At 54.1% G+C, this 18,111-nt stretch overlaps 1 protein-coding gene and 1 non-coding gene across 10 annotated transcripts in view; both read right to left on the reverse strand.

The window, feature by feature from the left end:
- The window catches only part of SBNO2 (strawberry notch homolog 2), a 53,340-nt gene extending 44,166 nt beyond the window's left edge, over positions 1–9,174 (reverse strand). For 7 of the 9 annotated variants that reach the window (XR_006740713.1, XM_045576744.1, XM_045576742.1 and 4 more), the window contains exon 1: positions 9,033–9,174. The gene's annotated coding sequence lies outside the window, so the exon portion shown is untranslated. Of the gene's footprint in view, positions 1–9,027 lie in introns of all 9 variants that reach the window. The other 2 variants (XM_045576739.1, XM_045576743.1) reach the window with 2 other exon arrangements.
- Positions 9,175–11,634: 2,460 nt separating this feature from the next.
- On the reverse strand, positions 11,635–11,770 carry LOC118711958. Its single transcript, XR_004985906.1, has one exon. It is a non-coding gene; the product is annotated as a small nucleolar RNA SNORA52 (small nucleolar RNA).
- Between the last annotated feature and the right edge of the window lie 6,341 nt (positions 11,771–18,111).

Consider the following 18,111-nt stretch of genomic DNA (forward strand, 5'->3'; position numbering starts at 1 on the left):
TCCACCCCAGGGGGCACGAAGATCAGAGCCAGTGTGCAGTGGGCCTGCTGAGTATTTTTAGATGCAAGTCTCATTACAGAAGCGTCAGTGCTCTCGGCAGGTAGAGGCCTGCAGTTGCCATCAAAATTTATGTTCACAGGATTTCCTTTTGAGATCAAGTTTTCATGAGTCATCACAGAAGACAAAGATCAAGGAATCAGTGGCCTGGACAGGACCATCGGAGGTGGAAGGTTTGGGAAAGCCTGAGCCCCGGACAGGCCAAGGATCTCACCCCATACTGAGCTGTTGGTTCAGCCCCCGAACACACCCCATCTGCCCAGACTCTCCACCTGGTGCCTGGACCCTGCTGGCCACCCGTTACCTATTCTGTGTCCTCCCAGGCCAGGGCGAGGCTGTCCCCCTGGAACAACATCTGTAGCTGGCAGGGACATGCTGGACACAGGACAGTAGCCATTCCGACCATCCCTCCCCCAGGCTCCAGGTGAGGGCCCTGAGATCCAGACAGAGCGGAGCAGGGGCAGCCATGGCTCCATGAGGCTCCGCTACTAGGACAGAGGCCCAGTGGTTCCTGAGGCCTGGCTAGGCCTCACTTGGCAGACCAGGACTGTCTGGGGGGAGGGCCGTCAATGAAGTTGACAGGGCTGGGTATAAGCCCTCTCCTTGCCTCACTGTGCAGGCCCAGTCTGAGGTCAGTCCCTAATGAAAGACCCAGAAAGGAAAAAGAGTGGAGCATCCTGAAGAGGTTGCTCTGCTCCTAGATGGAGGTGGTGGGCCGACGAGATAGGGCATGCTGGAGTCAGGGGCAGAAATGGGCAGCTGCAGGCAGAGGGGCCAAGCCAGAAGAGGTCAACGTGGGGTGAGACCCAGCAGCCTGACTTGGAGGCACCAGCTCTGTACTAAGGTCCTGCTGGGCTCAGCTCAGCTCTTCCAGACTGCTCAAGTAGGTGTCAAAGGACCAATGGGGCACTCCCGCCTGGACAGCCACCTCCATGGATGGGCTGGACCCAACGACAAATGGAGATTTGTGGGGGAGGGTCCTGAAGGATGGGACAGCTGTGGCTCTTTCCTTACCAAAAATCTTGGGAGCCCATTCCTTAGCTACAGACCACTGAGGAATACCTGGGTCAGATGCATGGGGACAAGGCAGCAAAAGGGGGACACAAGACCAGGGTGAGACCCCAGGGCTCAAGGGCCAACAGAGGGACGGACGCCAGCTGAGAACAAAGGGGGACTGGGGGCTTGGGAAGAGAAGTGGTTCAGGAGGAAGTGTGGGGGAGGGGCAGAGGAGGTGTACTGGGACAATCAGTGTCCATCAAACTCACATCCACTGGGAACCTGTGAATGGACCCTTATTAGGAAATTGGGTCTTTGTAGATGAAATTAGTTAAGATGGGGTCGTGCTGGATCACAGTGAGCCTAATACAAACTGGCATCTTGCCCCCATTCCCCAGATTTGGACAGACACATGGAAGTAAAGCCATGTCAAGATGGAGCAACAAGCTAAGTGACACGGGAGCACCCAGAAGCTGGAAGAGGCAGGAAAGACTTTCTCTTAAGGCCTTAGAGCGACACGGCTCTGTGGCACCTAGGTCTTGGGCTTCTGTCCTCTAGAACTGGGAGAGCGCAAAGCTCTGTGGTCTCAGCCACCCAACGTGTGGTCAGTAAATCTGTACTAGGACACTTGGACAGGAACAGGAGGCAAACCGCAGCTGGAGCCATCCTGACCCTCGGCCCCAATCCCTGTAATGCCTGGGGACCAGGAGCTCCACTGACTGGGGCCAGGTTGGCACCAAGCATATGACCTCAAATTTCTACAAAGCCCCCAAGAGGCGTCTGGAACATGGCAGCCATGGAATGCCAAAGATGGCGGGGGCCCCAGCCCCATGCACATGCTGGGCAGGTGGGAGTGGGGAGCCCATCCACCTGGGACAAAAAGAACAAGGTGGGCCACAAGGAAGCCCCGTCTGAGAGCGCAGGAGGACAGGCTGAACTTCCAGTTCTGCACTCAATGCAGTGAAAGGTGGGTGCCCGAGGGGAGTCCTGAAGAGGTGTATGTGTGTGTGGGGAGGGGGGGCACCAACACCATGTGCTTTGCCAGTTGGGTCAGTCCTTAGGCATGTACCTGTCCACTGTCCCAGGCTCCTATGCCAATAGCATTGTCCCTGGCATGGTGTGTGGAGTCACCGTGAATGTTCCCCCTTGCTTGTCCCAGCTGGCCCCTGTGATGGTCCCATGCAGGGCGAGGCGGAATGATGATGATCTGACAGCTGTTTGGTGAGGTGGGTGCTTTATAAAGCAACTTAGATTCCAGGGAAGCCTCTGGGGTGGTAGGGACGCAGCAGAGTTGTGCAGCCTTCAGGAGGCCTAGCATCTTCGTGCGGTCATCCTCTTCTGGTAAGTGCCTACTCAGGTCTTGTAGGTGTATGTGTGTGTGTGGGGGGGGGAGCACCAACACCTCTGAGCCCACAGACTTGTGGTCTTTAGACAGTTTTAGACACACTGAGCTTGTGGTCTCCTCTAACCCCAGGTCTTCTTCCCCTGAATGTTAAGCCAGGTCCCCCTGGTTCAGACTTCCTGGTCCTTTGACACCTACTTGAGCAGTCTTCTGGAGTCTATGCAGAGTGGACTGTCCCTTCTGGGACTTGCTGCTGTCCCTATTTGATGTTAGGCATCCCTCGGGCTGGCCAGCATGCCAGGTCTTTCTACCCAATTCCTCAGAGAGCCCCGAGCAGCTACTAGTCACACTCATCCTAGGTGAGGGGTCTGAGCAGTCAGCACTCTCCTTGGGCTCCTTCTGTCCAGCTTGGTACCAGGAACGCCATAAGGGGCCTCTGTCCCAGCCTGAAGGGCATCGGTGTCCCACAAGAGAGGGAGGCCCTTCCTGGCTTTGGGCTGGACTAGACCCTGTTCCCTCTCTGGGAAAAGGCAGAGGCCTCCAAATCACAGTAGCAAGAATCCCAAGACCTATCAACGGAACCTAGACCCATTTTTCTCTCTCTCCTTTTTCATCCTTACGCAAGGATATTTTTCCATTGATTTTGTTTGTTTCTTTGTTTATCCTCACCTGAGGATATCTTTCCATTGATTTTTAAGGAGAGGGAAAGACAGAGAGAAATATCGATGTGAGAGAAACACATCGACTGCTTGCCTGCTGCAGGAGCTCCGGCCAGGGCTCAGGCCAGGGAGGAGCCTGCAACCGAGTTACGTGCCCTTAACTGGAACCAAATGCAGGACCCTTTGGTACGCAGGCCGACACTCTATCCACTGAGCCAAACTGGCTAGGGCTGGATCCGTTACTCTTGCCATGACGAGTGACCACAAACTTGGCAGCTTAAAATGGCATAGTGGGCCCTCCCACGGCTCTGTGGGCTGAGAGTCCAGGCCAGACCGCCACCTCAGCCCTGGGGCGCCCAGGCCAGGCTCTATGCTGCGTCCTCTGGGGAAAAGCTGTTTCTGAGCTCACGTAGCTGCCAGCAGGGCTAGGTCTTGGCTTTGGAAGGCAACTGCCCATACTCCCTCCCCACCACGTTCTGCCCCCATTTTCACAGCCAGGAGCAGCACTCATGTCCCCTCAAGCTTCAAGTCTCACTTCTCTTCAGCCTCCAGTGGAGAAAGTTCTCCGCTTATGAGGACCCTATTATAACACTGGGCCTCCCGGGAATCCACAATCACCCCCATCTCAGGATCTTCAACTTAATTCCATCTGCAAAACACCTCTGCCACACGAGGTGACATGTGCACAGTTCCCAGGACCAGGATGGGGACAGCTGTGGGTGTTACAGAGATAGGACACAGCTCAAGAGCAGACCAGCAGGCAGCAAGCACCACACACACACACAAACACACACACATGCACACACACACACACACACACACACGCACAGGGACAGGTTCTGGAGATGAAGGTCTTGGTCCCCAAAGATGCAAAGCCCACGTGGCCCCCTCTCCCGGAAGCCTCCCAGGGCACTCGGAGGGGCCGGGCAGCGGGGGGCTGGCTGGCGCAGGAATGTGGTCCAGGCTTCCAGAAGGGCTGGTTTTTCAAGAGAAGCGGCAAGCCTGGATTTGGAGGTGGCAGCCCGATTTCTCAAAAGTGGAAGTCCAGCCATCACACCCACCCCTCCCTGCGGGGCACCTTCCTCAAGTTCCCACGGCGCTGGCAGCGGAGCTTCCCCCCAGGGCTGTCCCTCACAGCCCCCATACCTGCCTGGGCCTCATTCACCCGAGTCCCCCAGAATTAGTGGGCGGAATCTAATGAACACTGCCCCCAAGCCCCCCTCCCCCCGGCCAGCTCACATATACGCTGGGCCACCAGCACCCACTCTGGACCATGTGGGGGCAGGAAGGGGCCCTATACCCCCACTTCACAGCCTCCAGGGCACCTCCCGAAACACCAAGACCACCCCAGACCCTGGAGCAGCCCGCTGAGCTCTGGCCACAGGAGAGCCAGGGGCATGAGGGAGCTGAGAGCAGCTTCCCCCCCCCTCCCAGGCCTGTGCCGGCCCAGTGCCTGGGAAGGAGCCTTTCCTCGGTTTACCTCGGTTTACCTTCTCAGGGTGGCAGACTCAGCCCTGGCCGCAGTGACAGCGGTGGCGGCAGACACTCCCAGTGCCTGTGGGCCATCTCTGCTGTGGATGAGTCAGGGCCATAAAAGTTTACTGCCCGCTAGGACCCCGCTCCTCCTTCCCACCATGGAAGCTTCCTGTGTCGGCGACCTTTCACCCTCAGGGTGGACTCCCAGGAAATGGGGGACAGACAGCTTTCCTGGTGGGCGTGGACACACTGCTTCCAAGACCTTGGAGCAAAAGGATCGAGGCCTCTTTCAGTTTCACTTGGTATTTATCCTAAGAGGACAAGGCCAATCTGCCGGGAAAGGTTCTGCCCTACACGCCCACTGAGAAAGGCACAATGTGGCTAGAGGTTGGCCCCAGCATGCTCTGGAAGTTAAGGGAACTCTGTGCCTAGAGCACAGCCTGGAAAGGTTTCCTGCTGCCGGGGACATGCTCAGAGGAGGTGCCAGGACATCAACCTCGCTGCCTCTGGGCTGTGTCCCTGCCATCTACACCTTCGGCCCTGGGTGTAGCAGAGGAAGAGATCCTCTTTCCCAGCAACCGACTCAGGAAGAGTTACATGTAAATGGGTGACTTGGGGAGGGAGGGGCGCTCAGCACTGACTCTCTGGGACCATTCTCCTCCCTGCTGTCACCTGGCCTCAGTGGGGGGGTGGGGAGGGACGGGACGGGGAGGGGGTTCCAGGGAAACCTACAGGAGGCCCACAGAAGTGCCAGCCCTCAACCCACCATCTCCCACTGAGCAGCCTTCAGGGAGGAGCTGCTCTCTGGGCCCCCCACCCCACCACTCGCATCCCACCCAACGCCCCTGTACCAGGAATCCAGATCCCCTAGGACCACCTCTTGCAGATGCACTGGTTTGGGATAGAGTAGGGGCTTAGTGAGGGGCCCCTGGGGAGCCTCATTCACCTTCCACAGAACAGATAGCACCTCCTCGGCCATCCCGAGTGGGGCAAACCATCCAGTAGCCATGTATGAGCTGGCAGCGGAAGGCATGCTCTGCCCACTCATGTATACATGCGCCCACCCCCAGGCCACATCATGTGGGCATTGGAGAGGGAAGGACAGACCGGCCTTTCTTTCTTTTCCTTTTTTAACACTTTGTTTTGTAGGGACACAATTCACATGCCACATACTTCATTATAATGCACATCTCAGTGGTTTCTAGTACATTCACAGGGTTGTGCAACCAGTATCACTATGTAGTTCCAGAACATTCCATCACCCTAAAAGAAGCCTCATCCCCATCAACAGTCACCTCCATCCCCTTCCCAGTCCCTGAATACCACAAGCTCACTCCCTAAATCTGTGGATTTGCCTGTTCTCGACATTTTACATAAACAGGATCACACACTGTGTGGCCTTTGTGTCTGGCTTATCAATAAACATAATTTTGAAGGTTCGTCTACGTTTTAGAATACAAACAACAGGTCTTGTCAAGCCCAGAGCAGCAGGTGATGGAGCCCCAGCATCAGAAACCACAGTTCAGGCCCTCAGTTGAGTCACCCACCTGCTGGCAGGGCAGCCAAACCTCCCAGTGAGAGAAGCAGGAGGCCTCAGGGCAGCTGTCACCATCGGCAGGACGATAAAGGAAGTTTGCTTTCTGTCTCAGCCCTGCTCAGGCCACTCATGTGGGACTGACCTGCCAGTGGCAGGAGAAGGGAGAGGGTAGTTCCAGAGGACAAGGCCTGGGGATTCCACTCAGGGGAGAAGTGACTACACTTGCCAGGCACTCAGGGACACCAGCACTTGAGGCCAAAACTGGGTGAGTAGTATGCAAGCCTTCTATGCCCAGCCTCCCTGCAGCCTGACCACGCTGCCCTGTGCTGGGGGGAAAGTGGTGGAGATGCGTCAAACCTGTCCACAATAAACTGCACACACATACACCCATAAGTGCACACATATGTTCACCGTCATGTATGACACATGTGCTTGCGTTCAATCTCAAGTATACACATGCAACACCCAAACCTGCACACTCATACATTCGAGAGCCCACCAACAGACATGGACACAAACATGTATTTACTCAGCACAAAACATACACATGCCCACATACAACATGCACAGTGTGGCACACATTTTCATATGAAACCTGCACTTGCATACACATTCAGACCCTGGGACTGTATTGGCGCCATGAGAAGCTGCCATCCTAACTAAACCATGTCAGCTTCATGCTGTTTACACTCTGAGATTACGTTAACCCCTCATGCTGGCAGTAAAGGCAGAGGCCATCCTGGGGGGTGGCCGCCTCGGGGGACCTGGACACAGTTGCCTCTTTATTCCCGATCAAACTCGCTCATGCGGCCAGAGTCCTGAGCTGGGTCAGCAGTTCTAGCCAGGAGCATCCGAGACAAATAAAACAGAGCTGGGCCTGCCCGGATTGGTCAAACCCCTGGGGTGGGACAGGGGTATGAGCTGCAGAGGCCTGGCTGTGGTTTTGCCCAGGTGGGGCAGTGACTGGCCCAAGATCACACAGCCTGGAGAGCACGAATCCTGGGCTCCCCACCTGCAGCCTGCTCTGCCAGCCCCAACTTGAAAACCAATGGTCTTCCCTGGAAACCCAGACCCGTGTCTGACTCTAGGACTTCCCACCCCTGTGAGAACATAGATATCTCTTCCCCCCACCACACACACACACACACACACATACTGGGCGGGTCCTCACTCCAGACAGGTGTGAGCAGTTGTCTGCGAAGACACTCAGTTAAACAAAAGCACCTCACGTCTTCTGAAATTCCGGAGCATCTTCCCCCAGGTACCAGCACTGCTTTTACCCTGCGGACAGCACTCACAGGGCTCCTCAGGGTCTGATGGGCACCTGCAGGTGTCTCCCCCACCATGGACAGCCCTGGGGCCCCCTCCCCATCCTGCCCTTCCCTGGCCTCACCCACCCACCAGCCCAGATTGCAGTGTTTTCCACAAGGACTCAGGGCAAATGGCACTACGAAGCCACAGGCCCCAACCAGACAGCAACTACCACCCACTTCTGGGGCCTCCCCTGGGAAAATCCAGGGTGCTTGGAAGAAAGGACACAAATCGGCTGACCAATGAGGTCCCAGGTCTCAGCCTCAAAGAAAACGCCACTCCTCCACTCACAGGGTCTGTGGTGCCTGGCCCCTTGGCATGCTGCCCCCCAGCAGGGAAAAGCCGCGGCAGGGTACTGCCTGGCCTGGAGGAAGGGCCAGCCTCCAGCCCGTCTCTGGGACTTCAATGCCTGGGACAGGCAGCCTTCCTTCCCTCCAGGGTCTGTGGTGCCTGAACCTTTCTGAGGGGTCGGTCTCCTGGGACAGACTCACCACACCCTGCAGCAGATAAGCAGGTTCCCAGGTAAACTCAGTCCAACACCAGCTCCCTTGTTACACCCTGAAACACTCACCACCACCCCAAACTGCCAGCAAACTTCATCACCGTCAGCTTCCAACCAGGCAAACAGATGGCACTAAACCCAGCCTGGGAGGCCAGTGGACAGGTAGAAAGGACATCAGGGCAGGTGGGTCCAAGGCAAATTCAGGGAAGCAGAAGCCGGGTTTGCCCTAGACACACCTTTTACTCAATTCTTTTTCCCTTTGTAGAATCTTAATAATGTTATGCAGGGAGACACCCCACCGCCTCCCTGGCTCCTGCCTGGCTGGCAGTCCACGCCCAGTCCCTCCAGGCCCCATCAGCCTCCTGCTCTGGGTTCTGAGTTGCTGGGAAGCTCTGGTGGGCAGGACCTGCCTGGCAGCCTTGCCTTCCCCATCCACCCACACAGGCTGCTCCTCCGCTCACCTGCGGGGTGGGGGCCATCTGTGCATCCCCCACCCCACCCCCTGGCCTGTCCTTGTCTGCCGGGTTTCATTACCAACTCTGGCGACACTCCCACCCCAACATGCTCTGCCAGGTCAGCTGATACAAGCACGGCCCTATCCCAAAGCTGAGGGTGTCTGCCCTTCTGGGAGCACTGGAGAGGTCCCGGGAAACTCCAAGGGGTCTGGGGCCAGGAGTCACCAAGACGGGAGATCGGGGCCTCACAGAAAGGGAGGGGCTGGGTCACGGAGGTTGAGGGTCACAAGGAGGGAGGGGTCATGGAGTCGCGGAGGAGAGATTAGGAAGTGAGGATCACAAGGTTCTGGAAATGTCACCGAGATGTATGGACTTAGAAGTCACCAAAAAAGTAAAGTTCGGGGTCAGCAAAAAGCTCGGGACAGGAGGTCACCAAGAAGGTAGGCATCGGGGAACCACCGCTCAGCTGGGAAGGGGCTCGCCGCTCCGGCGCGTCGGACCGGGGTCAGAGAGCAGCGCAGGGTCGGGGGTCGCGGGAAAGGGCGGGGACAAGCCGCCGCGCTCCCCCCGCCCGCGGCTCCCGGAACCCCGGAACCCCCGGCCCGGGGAGCCCCGGGCCAACGCGGGCCGGGAAGCGAGACTCGGGCCAAGGAGGGGCGGCGGGGTAGGGCCGGGGGTCGGGCTGGACTCACCTCACCTCACAGCCGGGTCCGGCCGCCTCCGATTCTGAGCTTCGCCGCGGACGCGATCACTTCCTGGTTCCGGGGAGCCATCTTGGAGGCTCGCGCACTTCCGGCCATGCCGCGGGGGCGGGGCCTGGGTGGGCGGGGCGCGGGCGTGGTGCGGACGCGGCTCCGGAGCGGGCTGAGGGGCTGGAACGCTCCGTAGGCTCAGAAATTGAATTTCGACCCCGCCACCTACTGTTGAGACCCTAGCACGTAGCTTACCCTTGCGAACCTGTTTCCTCCTCTGTGACATGGGTATGGAACCAGCCACTCCGACTTCCAGGCCATTTGTGCGGACCTTGCCCTCCCCTCGGGCACTCTCACCCCTGACCTTAAGCCACTGGGGTTCTTGTACAACCCAGATCTTGCCTCCAAAGCCCCCTCCTCAGAGACTTCCTTGCAACTATCTGAATGGCCCCTGACCACCCAGACATGCTCTCTCCCTTGATTGCCTCCCCAACAACATTAATCTGTTGCCCCATCCAAATAGAAGTTCTAGGACCCTGCCCCCACACACACCCCCCAACACTGAGCCTGTCACTTGGGTAACTGTGTTGGGGGGAGGGGGTGTCTGGTAAGTCTCAGGGGTCCCCGGAGAGAGAGCAGAATCCTCTCGCGCAGGGTGCAGGGCCAGCGGGTTCTGAGTGGCTCCCATCCCATTAGGGCTCCCAGGGGCCTGGCACATGAGATTTGGGGCACTGCCAAGAAGATGGGGCCAGACTTCGGCACAGAAAGCAGTTTTCCTGTGACTTGAGCCCACTGGACTCACTCCGGGGTGGGCTGGCTGGTTCAGGCATATCCAGTGCAGGAGGCACAACTCCCTCCCCAGTGAGGTTATCAGCAATGACGGTGCTACAACTCTTTCCCAGGACCCACCTTACCACCAGCCAGTGCCTCTTGAACCCATTCTAACCCCTGACATTACAGGTCACCTCTTCATATATTTGTTTATTCGTTCAGTGAACTCTTAATGGATGCTACTTTGTGCCCCCAGAGAGAACTCAGTTCTCAGCCCTGGCCTCAGGCAGCCCCCAGTCTAGGGGAGACAGAGCCAGACACACTTATCTGCAAGATCAGGTCTTGGGCCCAGGAAGGTGTGATGTCTCTGCCTAAGGCATCATGGAGGGCTGCAGGGAGGAGGGAATATTGGTGCTAGGACTTTGAAGTTTAAGTAGGAGTTTGTTAGACACACAAGAATAGGAAGGGTAGTACAACCAATGGACACAAAACTCTGGGGAGGGAGGGTATGTATGGGGGGGGCAATGTTAAAATATGTACACAGATAATAATTTAATAAAAGTATTAAAAAAAAAAAAAAAGAATAGGAAGGGTAGTCCAGGCAAAGTATAAAAGCACTTCAAATGACTGGTCTGGTAAGGGAGAAGAGTATGTTTAAAACCTGTTTGCCCTACAAAATTGAGGCCAAAGACACCCTGTGTCTAAGCCCACAAGCTCAAGAGAGCAGATGGGAAAACTGAGACCCAGACAGAAGTGATTTATCCAGAGTGAGTATTGCTTTGGCAGTCTGGGTGCTAACCCTGACTTTGGAACTATTTTTCAGAACTAATAAAAAGTAAATCCAATTGAGCAACAGACACTAAAGATTCAAAAGGGTGAACAAGCTGATTTGGGGGGTGGAGGGTGCCCAGCTGCGTTTCCCCAGTTCCTCCTACACAACACCAACCACACCATCTTCAGGGGCCAATGAGGAATGACAATGTGGGGCCTCTTGTTTCAAAAGGGCTCAGGATTTTAAGGCGGTGGCTGCAGAGAGCAAACTGAACCAAGGCTCCTGACCCCTGAATGAGGGCCTGGGTAAAACTCAAGTCCCTCAGAGTCAGGGACTGGTGTTACCTACATATTGCTAGCAGGCAAACTGGAGCGCAGAACTGAGGTCACCAAGAGTGGCAGGCAGACGTGCACTTGAACTCTGCCACGTCCACCTTGGGAAACCATGAGGTCTTTACGGGTAATTTTGCCTGAAGTGGGGGCAGTTTGCTCAAGCAAGGGTGGGTCCAGCCATCTCAGCATGGAGAAATCTGCCAAGCCTGGGGATGTCTAGGGAATTAGTCAGATTCGGGGATTTCCAGGGATCGCATGAGACAGCCTGGGCGAGCAGAAAGGACACAGTTCTGGAGCTCCAGCCCCAGCCCTGGTGCAGCTGGGTTCTCATGCTATGTGGCCCTCAAAGTTACTTAATCTCTCGGCTTCTGTTTCCCTTCAGGTAAAGTGGGGATGGTGAGGATCATAGTAGTTGCCTTTTAAGTTGATTAAGCAGCTAAGTGAGCAGTGCCTAGTATTTAGCCGTTAGAGTGTCTGCATGTGAGGCCTCTGGACCACAGGGTCACCTAAGTGAATATTCACAGGTCACAGGTGCCCAGGGCCCCGTCAGCAGGGGGGACAGTGCGCACACCACACACACACACACACACACACACACACACACACACGCACACGGCCAGAGGTGCCCCCAGGCACTGTGACCAGGCTCGTGGACATAAGGTTGCCAAATAAAACATAAGATGCCCAGTTACATTTGAATTGCAGCTGCACAAAGAATACTTTTTCTTTTCAGAATGTCTAGAAGTGCCTCTGGCAGGAGCCCATGGGAGCCGTGCTCGCTCCTCCTGGGACGAGGCTTCTAGGCTGCTCTGGGCCACAAGCGAAACCTGGAAGGCCCCGGGCGGCCACCAGGAATTAGGATGGACCAGGAACACTTCTGTAGTGTAAGCATGTCCCAGGCAATGTTTGGAGCATACTTACATTAAAGAAGTAGCCTTTGTGTATCTAAAATTCGCATCGACCCAGGAGTGCTGTATTTTTATCGGTGAAATTGGGAGACCCAATGTGGGGAGATCACAGGCAGAAATGGGGTCCCAGAGCCTGTGTTACCCTTGCTAAAGGGACATAGAAGACACCACACACAGACAGGAGAGGATGTGCAGTGAGCTTGCAGTGCAGGTCAGCTGTTTTAATTACTTCCGACAGCAGAAAACTTCAGCCCGAAGGTCAGATCCCCTGGGGCTTCCCTGTGAACCCACAAAATTCAGCTGAACAAAGAATACTTTTTTTCCCCCTAAGTTTTCCCATTTGGAGTGCCACCAATTAAACCCCCAGCCTCAGTTTCCCTTCTGAGAAGTGCCACCCTGAAGCTCCTCCCTCTCCCAGCCTCAGTTTCTCTTCTGGGGAGCACTCTGGGGCTATGCCCATTTTGCAGTTAAGGAGACAGAGGCAAACTGAGGGCCCATCTAGGGAGGCGAGACTCTCAGACCTGGGCAGGTGAGGCAGGGCAGGTGGGCCTGGCCTAACTGGGGGAGGGGACAAAGCCACTTCCTGTTTCTCCACATTCTGGAAAGCCCCAAGCCTTCCTGAGTGGCGGGAGCACCTCCCTCCCAGCCGCTCCCAGGCCTGGTTCCCTCACCACTTCTCCTTTCCACACCCACTTCCCCTCACTGCCACCCCCTTACCCAGGCCAGTGGCTCCATTCCTGCCCCCTCTTCCCAGTCCTTCTTCTCCCCTCCTTTCCAGTCTCTCCTCCCATGCCCCTCTTTTTTCTTCTTCTCTAGCCTTAATCACACCCTCGCATGGTGCAGAAGAGAGGACTGAGGCCAGAGCTGCAGGGCCTGCCCAAGTCACGCCAGCTTTTCTATGTCCCCTGACCTCACTTTTCCAGTCACTTTCCTTTTTTTTTCTTCCCACCTCTTTCTCTCTCACCATCTGTTTGTCAGTTTGTTCAAACCTCCATCTCGGTCTTGGCTATCACCCTCCCCCGCCCAAACCAAGCCTGCCCACCTGCTTCAGCCACCACACTGTCCCTGTACCCTGGCCCACCTGCCACGTGCCCCAAGAGGTCTTCAGGTGGCTCTGGCTGGCACGCTGCAGCTCCCTTGGCACCATTCTGGCCTGGCCTGAGCCCCTAGCAGGATCCTGCCAGGCCCTGCCAAGGCTGCCTCTGAGCCAGGGCAACTTCAGGGAACAGCTAACCCGTCCAACGGGTTTGGGTTTGAGATCCACCCCAGACAGGCCTTACTGCCTCTGCCTGAGGCTGGGACACTCAGGCTGCAGGAGGGCAAATGTGACACCTGAACAGAGCACCCCACCAGGCTGGGCCAGGGCTGGGCCCCGAGGGTGGGGAGCAGGTGGGAAAGAAGAAAGATCAGCAGTCCACCAGTCAAGCCCAGAGGAGAGGAGACTGTTAAGAATAGGGCACAGCCGAGGCCAGTTTGGCTCAGTGGATGGAGCGTTGGCCTGTGGCCTGAGGGGTACCAGGGTTTGATTCCAGTCGATGGTTCTCTCTCATCGATGTTTCTGGCTCTCTGTCCCTCTCTCTTCCTCTCTGTGAAGAATCAATAAAATATATTTAAAAAAAAAAAAAAAAAAAAAGAGAGAGAGAGAGAGAGAAAGAAAGAAAGAGAACAGGGCACAGTACTGGTAACGGCCCTCGAGGGGAAATGCATCAGGGAGCAGGGCATTAAGGCTGGCAAGGAAGTAGTGGGATCATGGGGGCCCCCAGAGAACTAGGAGGCCTTTATCCTTAGGGCAGTAGGGAGCCATGGAAGGTTATGGAGCAATGGAGTGGTATGGTCAGGATGGGCTTGGAGGTCACTGGATCTTCCCACATGGCTGGGCTGGATAGGACTGATGGGCCACCTCTCTGAAGCTCATCCGATGGCAAGACTGAGGCCATGGAAGTTGACCTGCTGCCTGAAGCCAAGAGAAGCGCTCAGACTTTGGATTTCTTTCTATCAAGGGCCCACTGTGAACCAGGCTGGAGCTGAAGAGTTGAGGTGGGGGAGGAGGGAGGACCCTCAGGATGACCCCTCACCCCCAACCCCACTCCAGAGAGGCTTGGCTTTGGACCTGAATAATGGGAGTTATGGGGGGATTTAGAGCACCAGGGGAGATGGAGGTAGGGTGTGTGTGTGTGTGGGGGAGTTCAGGTGATCACAGGAGGAGGTGGGTCAAAAGTAGGGGAGGACACACACCCATCTGAGAAGCATTTACTGGGTGCCTTTTTCTAAAAAAAAAATTATTAATTTTTTACAGAGAGGAAGAGAGAGGGATACAGAGTTAGAAACATCAATGAGAGTGAACCATCCATCAGCTGCCTCTTGCACACCCCCTACTGGGGATGTGCCCGCAGCCAAGGTACATGCCCTTGACTGGAATCGAACCTGGGACCTTTCAGTCCGCAGGCCCACGCTCTACCCACTGAGCCAAACCGGTTTCGGCACTGGGTGCCTTTTGAGGCTAAGTCCCAGGAACACAACGGAGAGCAGAGCCTGCCCCATGATGTTCCCGGCCCACAGGGAGTGCAACAGCCCCGCAGGACAGGACACTGATATGCTGGCCCTTCCTGGTCCTTCCATTGATATGTTGGCCAGTCCCTGCAACATGAGTACCAGGTGAGGATCTGAGAAGGTGAAGGGAGCCTCCTGTGTCGCGCCCCCCCCCCCCCCGATTTACCCCGCCCCCACCCTTCTCCCTGAGCACTGACGTCACCTGCACTGGGACTTCCTGAACCTTCACCTTGGATCTGCCCGCCCCACGGGAAATTCCAGGGCAGCCAGGCTGGGTGACTCACATCAGGTCCCAGTGGCCTGAAAGCCAGACTCCCAGTCCCGGTTAGGGCGTCCCCATCACAATCTGCAGAGCAAAGGCCAGAATCTGGGTTCCATCAGGGTGGAGATATTGGGGATGAGTATTGGAGCTGGTTTACAATGCTTTTCCTCCCCTGTTGGTCATCTCTGTGGCCCCAGGGCTGCAAGTGTGGTCTGCAGAGTGGAGCTTCAGCAGCAGAGTACCAGGGTTAAGACTTGGAGGGTTCGCAGAAACCGGTTTGGCTCAGTGGATAGAGCGTCGGACTGCGGACTGAAAGGTCCCGGGTTCGATTCCGGTCAAGGGCATGTACCTTGGTTGTGGGCATGTCCCAGTGGGAGGTGTGCAAGAGGCAGCTGGTTGATGTTTCTCTCTCATCAACGTTTCTAACTCTCTATTCCTCTCTGTTTAAAATCAATAAAAAATATATTTAAAAAAAAAAAAAAGACTTGGAGGGTTCAAAATCCAGCTCTGCCACCCAGTAGCTGTGTGACCCCCCGGTAAGTTACTTAACCTCTCTGTGCCTCAGTTTCCCCATCTATATAATGAGGGTTTAAAAAATATGTATGTATATGTTTTACTGATTTCAGAGAGGAAAGGAAGAGAAAGATAGAAATAATTATGAGAGAGAATCATTGATCAGCTGCCTCCTGTATGCTCCATAGTAGGGATTGAGCCCACAACCCAGGCATGTGCCCTGATTGGGAATCAAATCGTGACCTCCTGGGTCATAGGTCAATGATCAGCCACTGTACCATACTGGCTGGGCTCTCTTGGAGAGTTTTTGTGAGAATCTGGTGAGGACCAGTTTGTGTTAAGTGTTTGGAGCGAGACTTGGGATGTGGTGAGGACTTCATGGTAAGATATTTAAAGAGACAAATTCATAGCAACAGTACTCAAAACAGTCAAGAAGTGCCAACAACCCAAATGTACCTCAGCAGGTGAACAGAAAAACACAATGTGCCTACCGCACAATGGAATATTACTAGACCATGAAAAGTAGCAAAGCACTGACTTACTACAATGTGATGGACCTTGAACACAGGGCGCTCAGTGAGAGGAGCCAGACACAAAGTCCATTTATGTGGAGTGCCCAGAACAGCCACATCCATAAAGAGACAGGTTAGTGGTCGTCAGGGCCTGGGGGAGGGGAAAGGGAATGACCTCTGATGGGGAAGGGGCTTCTTTTTGGGGTGGTGGAATGTTCTGGAACTAGAGGGAGGTGGCGGCTGCACAACATTGTGAATGTACTAACTGCCACTGAACTGTACACTTTCAAATGGTTAATTGTATGTGAATTTCATCAAAATAAAAAAATAAGGTAATCAACCCTGGCCATTAAAGGAGTGATAAATGTCACAGCTAGCTCTCCTGACACTAATACTAATGCTGCAGACATGCTAATGATCAGGTTAGGGTTCTGGTTCTGATCAACAGCCCCCACACCAGAGAGGTTCCGTGGCCTTCGATTGTGATCAGCTGTGTGACCAGCAGGGACCCTTGATCTGATGGAATGAGAAAAAGTCTTGCCCTCAAAACCCATCACTTTGTCTAACTAACCCTGAGACAAACACCATGCAAACCCCAAGCAAAGAAAAATTCTATAAACTACCCAACCAGTCCTCAAGTCTGTCCAGATCACCAAAAACAAGGAAAGTCTGCCCAAACAGGTTTGGCTCAGTGGATAGAACGTAGGCCTGCGTACAGAAAGGTCCCAAGTTTGATTCCTGTCAAGGGCATGATCCCCAGTAGGGGGCGTGCAGGAGGCAGCTGATGGATGTTTCTAATCCATGTTTCTAACTCTCTCCCTTCTCTGTAAAAAAAATAAATAAATAAAATAAATAAATTATATATATATATATATATATATATATATATATATATATATATATATATAATCAAACAAACAAACAAACAAAACAAGGAAAGTCTGAGGAACCATCACACCCAAGAGGGGCCTAAGGCAACATGACAACTAATGTCAGGTGGGGTTCTGGGTCAGAAATGGGACATTAAGAGAAAACTAAAGAAATTTGAAAAACAGCTTGGCCAGCATGGCTCAGTGGTTCAGCATCGACCAGGAGGTCCCGGTTAGGGCACATGCCCATATTGGGGGCTCAGTCCCCAGTAGTGGGCTTGCATGAGGCAGCAATGATTCTCTCTCATCACTGATGTTTCTACCTCTCTCTCCCTCTCCCTTCCTTTCTGAAATCAATAAAAATATATTTCACACACACACACACACACACACACACACACACACACACACACTGAGGACTTTAGGTAACAATAATAATGTATAAATGACAGATATCCCACACTAACATGAGATGGTAACAAAGCAAAGTAGGTACCAGGCATTTCTCCATATTTTTTGCAACTTTTCTATAAATCTAAAACTAAGCCTGTGTTAAAAAATAATCGAAGTATTGGCCTGACCCATGCCCTTCCACCTGGTTATTGATCCCAACGAGGATGCTCTGCGTATGGAGGTGAAGCCCCAGGCCAGCCATCTGCAGCTTCCATCTCCAGAAGCCCTGCATGTATGTCTTACCTCCCAACGTGGCTAGAATCTGTTGTTGCATCTCACAGAAACTGAAACTGTATTGTTGTTTTTTCCTTTAATGGGAATTTTTTGCTCATGGAACTGAAAGGTCCAGGGATAGATATAAATCAGGGGTTTTCCCCTCAGCGTGGCTGACATTTGTAATCAGGTGTTTCTTTCTTTCTTTCTTTTTTTTAATATGTTTTTATTTTAGAGAGAGAGAGAAGGTGAGAGGGATAAAGGGATAGATACATTGATGAGAGAAACATCAATTGGCGGCTGTCTACATGCACCCTGCTGGGGATTGAGCCTGCAACCTGGGCATGTGCCCTGACTAAGAATTGAACCAGAGATCTCTTGGCTTATGGGTTGATGCTCATCCACTGAGTCACACTAGCTGGGCAGGATCATATTTTTCTTTGTGTTGAGCAGCACCCCTGGCCCACACCCACTCAATGCCAGGAGAACCCCCAGTCATGGTAACCACAAATGTCCCCAGACATTCCCAGTGTTCCCTGGGGGGTAGAATCACCCCTGGCTGAGACACACTGGCCGGCTAGTTTCAGGCTTGACTGGATCCAGGACCTTCAAACAGTGCAGGAAGATTCATCCATCTCTCCATTCTCTTGGCTCTGTCATCCTCTCTCTTGACTTTTTACCTCAACAGTCTCACTTCTTGTGAGATGGTGCCAGCAGTTCCATCTGCTTAACAGCCCCAGCAGGTCAACACTTCTTCCCAAAAAGAGGTAGCAAAAATTCAAGGGAAGGTTTTGATTGGCTCAACCTTGGTCACATGTCCTTGTTCAATCAATTGTTGTGACCAAGCAATGGAAAACTCTGATTGGCTAAGGTGGGGGTCACACAGTTATATGGACTTACCCTATGACGTAAGTCAATGCGGAGTATGC

The sequence above is a fragment of the Pipistrellus kuhlii genome, unplaced genomic scaffold, assembly GCF_014108245.1.
Source record: "Pipistrellus kuhlii isolate mPipKuh1 unplaced genomic scaffold, mPipKuh1.p scaffold_m20_p_8, whole genome shotgun sequence".
NCBI lineage: Eukaryota > Metazoa > Chordata > Mammalia > Chiroptera > Vespertilionidae > Pipistrellus > Pipistrellus kuhlii.